This window comes from Rhinoderma darwinii, unplaced genomic scaffold (assembly GCF_050947455.1).
Source record: "Rhinoderma darwinii isolate aRhiDar2 unplaced genomic scaffold, aRhiDar2.hap1 Scaffold_579, whole genome shotgun sequence".
In the NCBI taxonomy this organism is placed as follows: Eukaryota; Metazoa; Chordata; class Amphibia; order Anura; family Rhinodermatidae; genus Rhinoderma; species Rhinoderma darwinii.
This window is the reverse complement of record NW_027464132.1, coordinates 143385-150336: the sequence shown is the minus strand read 5'-3', so window position 1 is coordinate 150336 and position 6952 is coordinate 143385. Positions and strand designations below refer to the sequence as shown.

Sequence of the window (6952 nt, the reverse complement as noted above, 5' to 3'; positions counted from 1 at the left end):
TTTTTGCAATTTTTCGCTAAATTTTGGTGTTTTTCACAATTAAATACTGAATGTATGGGGCAAATTTTGCCAGTAACATAAAGTCCAATGTGTCACGAGAAAACAATCTAAGAATCACTTGGATAGGTAAAAGCATTCCGGAGTTATTACCATATAAAGTGAAACATGTCAGATTTGAAAAATGAGGCTCTGTCAGGAAGGTCAAAAGTGGCCAAAGAGGGAAGGGGTTAATCAATGAGCTCATTATCACTCATGCATTGTCCAACAGGTGTTGAAATAATGGGATTAAAAGGGGAGATCCCTTCAGAAAGACAGAAACAATAGCAAAGACAAAAAACACTTTTGGAATCTGCTTTTAGTCAACACATAAGGAAAGGGTGCACCGGTCCTGGAAATACTGCAATACCAGGTCAATGCGTGGAGTGGACAGAGCAAGCTCTATTTCCATCTCCCTGTTCTAAAAATCCATTTAATATATGGTCCCCAGATAGGGGACGTATCAGATATTAAACTGATAAGAACAGATACTACACTTGATCTTAGCCAAAAGGCCGAGAAGCGATAACCCGAACGGGCCGCGCGTTGCCCGAGCCTGCCCGATACTGCTGTTCAGCCCTTGCAGCGATTCAGCCTACTTCTAGGCAATTCCATGGGGCCCTGCAGGCTCACACACTCACAGCTACACGGGAGGTGAATAAAGGCCGGAGAGGAAGCCAGACAGGATTTGCTTCTTTTGCTTGCACCACAATGCAGTGCTGAAAGAGGAGGAATCTACATAAAAACGCCTTCCTGGCAACGCCCAAATGCCCTGCTGCCATGCAGATAAACACTGGCAGCGGCAGCAAGTGCATGCCCACAGCCACCCCTTGTTCCTTCACACCTTGTATCAGCTGTAATCCAGTCCAGTCCAGTGCTGCCTGCTGAGCAGCACTGACCAACACTGCCTGGGCCCAGGCTTTTATCTCTGAGGCCCCATTATGATGTCAGAAAGCTGGCTCTGGAATCCTGAGGGCTCCACTATGACACGTGCAAAGTTCCGTCTGAACTTTATATAAGACGGTGAGGCTCAGTCAGTCACTCAGTGTTGCCTGAGAGGGCAACACTGCAACAGCCGGCCGCCAGGCTGTCTTTTTTTTGCACAGCTAGTTGCCTCCAGGAGGCCACAAGAGGGAGACAAGGGACTGCAAAATGGAAAATAGGCATCCACCAACTTTACAGACAACTTCTCCTTGCTCCTACAACCTCCATCCTTGCACAGTTTGTTATTCTTCTAGGTAACATAGTAACAAATCCAAATTGCTGCTCTCTTTGTAGGCAAGCAAGGCTTTGTTGCAACTGCAATTCTTACTTCTTCTTGAAATGTAGGGACGACAGTACATTCCATCACATCCATCTAGTGTACACAGGTAGGTCCATTGTGGCGGGCAGGCGAGCGGGCGGGCTGCTTTATTGGCTGTTTGCTGTTCCCCTACTCCACTCCACTATTTGACTGTTGTGCTGCATCAATCAATCAATCAATCAATCAATCAATCAATCAATCAATCAATCAATCAATCAATCAATCAATCAGTGGCTGGCTCAGGTGCAGCTCTTTAACTTACCTAAAAGGGAGGGCAGAGAGAAGACAAGGAAGGTGAATGAGGTGTTCCAATGTGAAATGCCGGAAACACAGAAACACAGACGACACACAACAAGAGGTGGCAATCTATTCATTAATTGCATTTAATCAATGAGCTCATTATCACTCATGCATTGTCCAACAGGTGTTGAAATAATGGGATTAAAAGGGGAGATCCCTTCAGAAAGACAGAAACAATAGCAAAGACAAAAAACACTTTTGGAATCTGCTTTTAGTCAACACATAAGGAAAGGGTGCACCGGTCCTGGAAATACTGCAATACCAGGTCAATGCGTGGAGTGGACAGAGCAAGCTCTATTTCCATCTCCCTGTTCTAAAAATCCATTTAATATATGGTCCCCAGATAGGGGACGTATCAGATATTAAACTGATAAGAACAGATACTACACTTGATCTTAGCCAAAAGGCCGAGAAGCGATAACCCGAACGGGCCGCGCGTTGCCCGAGCCTGCCCGATACTGCTGTTCAGCCCTTGCAGCGATTCAGCCTACTTCTAGGCAATTCCATGGGGCCCTGCAGGCTCACACACTCACAGCTACACGGGAGATGAATAAAGGCCGGAGAGGAAGCCAGACAGGATTTGCTTCTTTTGCTTGCACCACAATGCAGTGCTGAAAGAGGAGGAATCTACATAAAAACGCCTTCCTGGCAACGCCCAAATGCCCTGCTGCCATGCAGATAAACACTGGCAGCGGCAGCAAGTGCATGCCCACAGCCACCCCTTGTTCCTTCACACCTTGTATCAGCTGTAATCCAGTCCAGTCCAGTGCTGCCTGCTGAGCAGCACTGACCAACACTGCCTGGGCCCAGGCTTTTATCTCTGAGGCCCCATTATGATGTCAGAAAGCTGGCTCTGGAATCCTGAGGGCTCCACTATGACACGTGCAAAGTTCCGTCTGAACTTTATATAAGACGGTGAGGCTCAGTCAGTCACTCAGTGTTGCCTGAGAGGGCAACACTGCAACAGCCGGCCGCCAGGCTGTCTTTTTTTTGCACAGCTAGTTGCCTCCAGGAGGCCACAAGAGGGAGACAAGGGACTGCAAAATGGAAAATAGGCATCCACCAACTTTACAGACAACTTCTCCTTGCTCCTACAACCTCCATCCTTGCACAGTTTGTTATTCTTCTAGGTAACATAGTAACAAATCCAAATTGCTGCTCTCTTTGTAGGCAAGCAAGGCTTTGTTGCAACTGCAATTCTTACTTCTTCTTGAAATGTAGGGACGACAGTACATTCCATCACATCCATCTAGTGTACACAGGTAGGTCCATTGTGGCGGGCAGGCGAGCGGGCGGGCTGCTTTATTGGCTGTTTGCTGTTCCCCTACTCCACTCCACTATTTGACTGTTGTGCTGCATCAATCAATCAATCAATCAATCAATCAATCAATCAATCAATCAATCAATCAGTGGCTGGCTCAGGTGCAGCTCTTTAACTTACCTAAAAGGGAGGGCGGAGAGAAGACAAGGAAGGTGAATGAGGTGTTCCAATGTGAAATGCCGGAAACACAGAAACACAGACGACACACAACAAGAGGTGGCAATCTATTCATTAATTGCATTTAATCAATGAGCTCATTATCACTCATGCATTGTCCAACAGGTGTTGAAATAATGGGATTAAAAGGGGAGATCCCTTCAGAAAGACAGAAACAATAGCAAAGACAAAAAACACTTTTGGAATCTGCTTTTAGTCAACACATAAGGAAAGGGTGCACCGGTCCTGGAAATACTGCAATACCAGGTCAATGCGTGGAGTGGACAGAGCAAGCTCTATTTCCATCTCCCTGTTCTAAAAATCCATTTAATATATGGTCCCCAGATAGGGGACGTATCAGATATTAAACTGATAAGAACAGATACTACACTTGATCTTAGCCAAAAGGCCGAGAAGCGATAACCCGAACGGGCCGCGCGTTGCCCGAGCCTGCCCGATACTGCTGTTCAGCCCTTGCAGCGATTCAGCCTACTTCTAGGCAATTCCATGGGGCCCTGCAGGCTCACACACTCACAGCTACACGGGAGGTGAATAAAGGCCGGAGAGGAAGCCAGACAGGATTTGCTTCTTTTGCTTGCACCACAATGCAGTGCTGAAAGAGGAGGAATCTACATAAAAACGCCTTCCTGGCAACGCCCAAATGCCCTGCTGCCATGCAGATAAACACTGGCAGCGGCAGCAAGTGCATGCCCACAGCCACCCCTTGTTCCTTCACACCTTGTATCAGCTGTAATCCAGTCCAGTCCAGTGCTGCCTGCTGAGCAGCACTGACCAACACTGCCTGGGCCCAGGCTTTTATCTCTGAGGCCCCATTATGATGTCAGAAAGCTGGCTCTGGAATCCTGAGGGCTCCACTATGACACGTGCAAAGTTCCGTCTGAACTTTATATAAGACGGTGAGGCTCAGTCAGTCACTCAGTGTTGCCTGAGAGGGCAACACTGCAACAGCCGGCCGCCAGGCTGTCTTTTTTTTGCACAGCTAGTTGCCTCCAGGAGGCCACAAGAGGGAGACAAGGGACTGCAAAATGGAAAATAGGCATCCACCAACTTTACAGACAACTTCTCCTTGCTCCTACAACCTCCATCCTTGCACAGTTTGTTATTCTTCTAGGTAACATAGTAACAAATCCAAATTGCTGCTCTCTTTGTAGGCAAGCAAGGCTTTGTTGCAACTGCAATTCTTACTTCTTCTTGAAATGTAGGGACGACAGTACATTCCATCACATCCATCTAGTGTACACAGGTAGGTCCATTGTGGCGGGCAGGCGAGCGGGCGGGCTGCTTTATTGGCTGTTTGCTGTTCCCCTACTCCACTCCACTATTTGACTGTTGTGCTGCATCAATCAATCAATCAATCAATCAATCAATCAATCAATCAGTGGCTGGCTCAGGTGCAGCTCTTTAACTTACCTAAAAGGGAGGGCGGAGAGAAGACAAGGAAGGTGAATGAGGTGTTCCAATGTGAAATGCCGGAAACACAGAAACACAGACGACACACAACAAGAGGTGGCAATCTATTCATTAATTGCATTTAATCAATGAGCTCATTATCACTCATGCATTGTCCAACAGGTGTTGAAATAATGGGATTAAAAGGGGAGATCCCTTCAGAAAGACAGAAACAATAGCAAAGACAAAAAACACTTTTGGAATCTGCTTTTAGTCAACACATAAGGAAAGGGTGCACCGGTCCTGGAAATACTGCAATACCAGGTCAATGCGTGGAGTGGACAGAGCAAGCTCTATTTCCATCTCCCTGTTCTAAAAATCCATTTAATATATGGTCCCCAGATAGGGGACATATCAGATATTAAACTGATAAGATCAGATACTACACTTGATCTTAGCCAAAAGGCCGAGAAGCGATAACCCGAACGGGCCGCGCGTTGCCCGAGCCTGCCCGATACTGCTGTTCAGCCCTTGCAGCGATTCAGCCTACTTCTAGGCAATTCCATGGGGCCCTGCAGGCTCACACACTCACAGCTACACGGGAGGTGAATAAAGGCCGGAGAGGAAGCCAGACAGGATTTGCTTCTTTTGCTTGCACCACAATGCAGTGCTGAAAGAGGAGGAATCTACATAAAAACGCCTTCCTGGCAACGCCCAAATGCCCTGCTGCCATGCAGATAAACACTGGCAGCGGCAGCAAGTGCATGCCCACAGCCACCCCTTGTTCCTTCACACCTTGTATCAGCTGTAATCCAGTCCAGTCCAGTGCTGCCTGCTGAGCAGCACTGACCAACACTGCCTGGGCCCAGGCTTTTATCTCTGAGGCCCCATTATGATGTCAGAAAGCTGGCTCTGGAATCCTGAGGGCTCCACTATGACACGTGCAAAGTTCCGTCTGAACTTCATATAAGACGGTGAGGCTCAGTCAGTCACTCAGTGTTGCCTGAGAGGGCAACACTGCAACAGCCGGCCGCCAGGCTGTCTTTTTTTTGCACACCTAGTTGCCTCCAGGAGGCCACAAGAGGGAGACAAGGGACTGCAAAATGGAAAATAGGCATCCACCAACTTTACAGACAACTTCTCCTTGCTCCTACAACCTCCATCCTTGCACAGTTTGTTATTCTTCTAGGTAACATAGTAACAAATCCAAATTGCTGCTCTCTTTGTAGGCAAGCAAGGCTTTGTTGCAACTGCAATTCTTACTTCTTCTTGAAATGTAGGGACGACAGTACATTCCATCACATCCATCTAGTGTACACAGGTAGGTCCATTGTGGCGGGCAGGCGAGCGGGTGGGCTGCTTTATTGGCTGTTTGCTGTTCCCCTACTCCACTCCACTATTTGACTGTTGTGCTGCATCAATCAATCAATCAATCAATCAATCAATCAGTGGCTGGCTCAGGTGCAGCTCTTTAACTTACCTAAAAGGGAGGGCGGAGAGAAGACAAGGAAGGTGAATGAGGTGTTCCAATGTGAAATGCCGGAAACACAGAAACACAGACGACACACAACAAGAGGTGGCAATCTATTCATTAATTGCATTTAATCAATGAGCTCATTATCACTCATGCATTGTCCAACAGGTGTTGAAATAATGGGATTAAAAGGGGAGATCCCTTCAGAAAGACAGAAACAATAGCAAAGACAAAAAACACTTTTGGAATCTGCTTTTAGTCAACACATAAGGAAAGGGTGCACCGGTCCTGGAAATACTGCAATACCAGGTCAATGCGTGGAGTGGACAGAGCAAGCTCTATTTCCATCTCCCTGTTCTAAAAATCCATTTAATATATGGTCCCCAGATAGGGGACGTATCAGATATTAAACTGATAAGAACAGATACTACACTTGATCTTAGCCAAAAGGCCGAGAAGCGATAACCCGAACGGGCCGCGCGTTGCCCGAGCCTGCCCGATACTGCTGTTCAGCCCTTGCAGCGATTCAGCCTACTTCTAGGCAATTCCATGGGGCCCTGCAGGCTCACACACTCACAGCTACACGGGAGGTGAATAAAGGCCGGAGAGGAAGCCAGACAGGATTTGCTTCTTTTGCTTGCACCACAATGCAGTGCTGAAAGAGGAGGAATCTACATAAAAACGCCTTCCTGGCAACGCCCAAATGCCCTGCTGCCATGCAGATAAACACTGGCAGCGGCAGCAAGTGCATGCCCACAGCCACCCCTTGTTCCTTCACACCTTGTATCAGCTGTAATCCAGTCCAGTCCAGTGCTGCCTGCTGAGCAGCACTGACCAACACTGCCTGGGCCCAGGCTTTTATCTCTGAGGCCCCATTATGATGTCAGAAAGCTGGCTCTGGAATCCTGAGGGCTCCACTATGACACGTGCAAAGTTCCGTCTGAACTTTATA

At 47.6% G+C, this 6952-nt stretch overlaps 5 non-coding genes across 5 annotated transcripts; all 5 read right to left on the bottom strand.

Moving 5' to 3' along the window:
* Positions 1–372: 372 nt before the first annotated feature.
* LOC142724347 (U2 spliceosomal RNA) lies at positions 373–563 on the bottom strand. Its single transcript, XR_012876147.1, has one exon. It is a non-coding gene; the product is annotated as a U2 spliceosomal RNA (small nuclear RNA).
* Positions 564–1867: 1304 nt separating this feature from the next.
* On the bottom strand, positions 1868–2058 carry LOC142724345 (U2 spliceosomal RNA). The gene has a single exon (XR_012876146.1). It is a non-coding gene; the product is annotated as a U2 spliceosomal RNA (small nuclear RNA).
* A 1288-nt stretch (positions 2059–3346) lies between these two features.
* On the bottom strand, positions 3347–3537 carry LOC142724344 (U2 spliceosomal RNA). Its single transcript, XR_012876145.1, has one exon. It is a non-coding gene; the product is annotated as a U2 spliceosomal RNA (small nuclear RNA).
* Positions 3538–4813: 1276 nt separating this feature from the next.
* LOC142724354 (U2 spliceosomal RNA) lies at positions 4814–5004 on the bottom strand. The gene has a single exon (XR_012876154.1). It is a non-coding gene; the product is annotated as a U2 spliceosomal RNA (small nuclear RNA).
* Positions 5005–6272: 1268 nt separating this feature from the next.
* On the bottom strand, positions 6273–6463 carry LOC142724343 (U2 spliceosomal RNA). Its single transcript, XR_012876144.1, has one exon. It is a non-coding gene; the product is annotated as a U2 spliceosomal RNA (small nuclear RNA).
* Between the last annotated feature and the right edge of the window lie 489 nt (positions 6464–6952).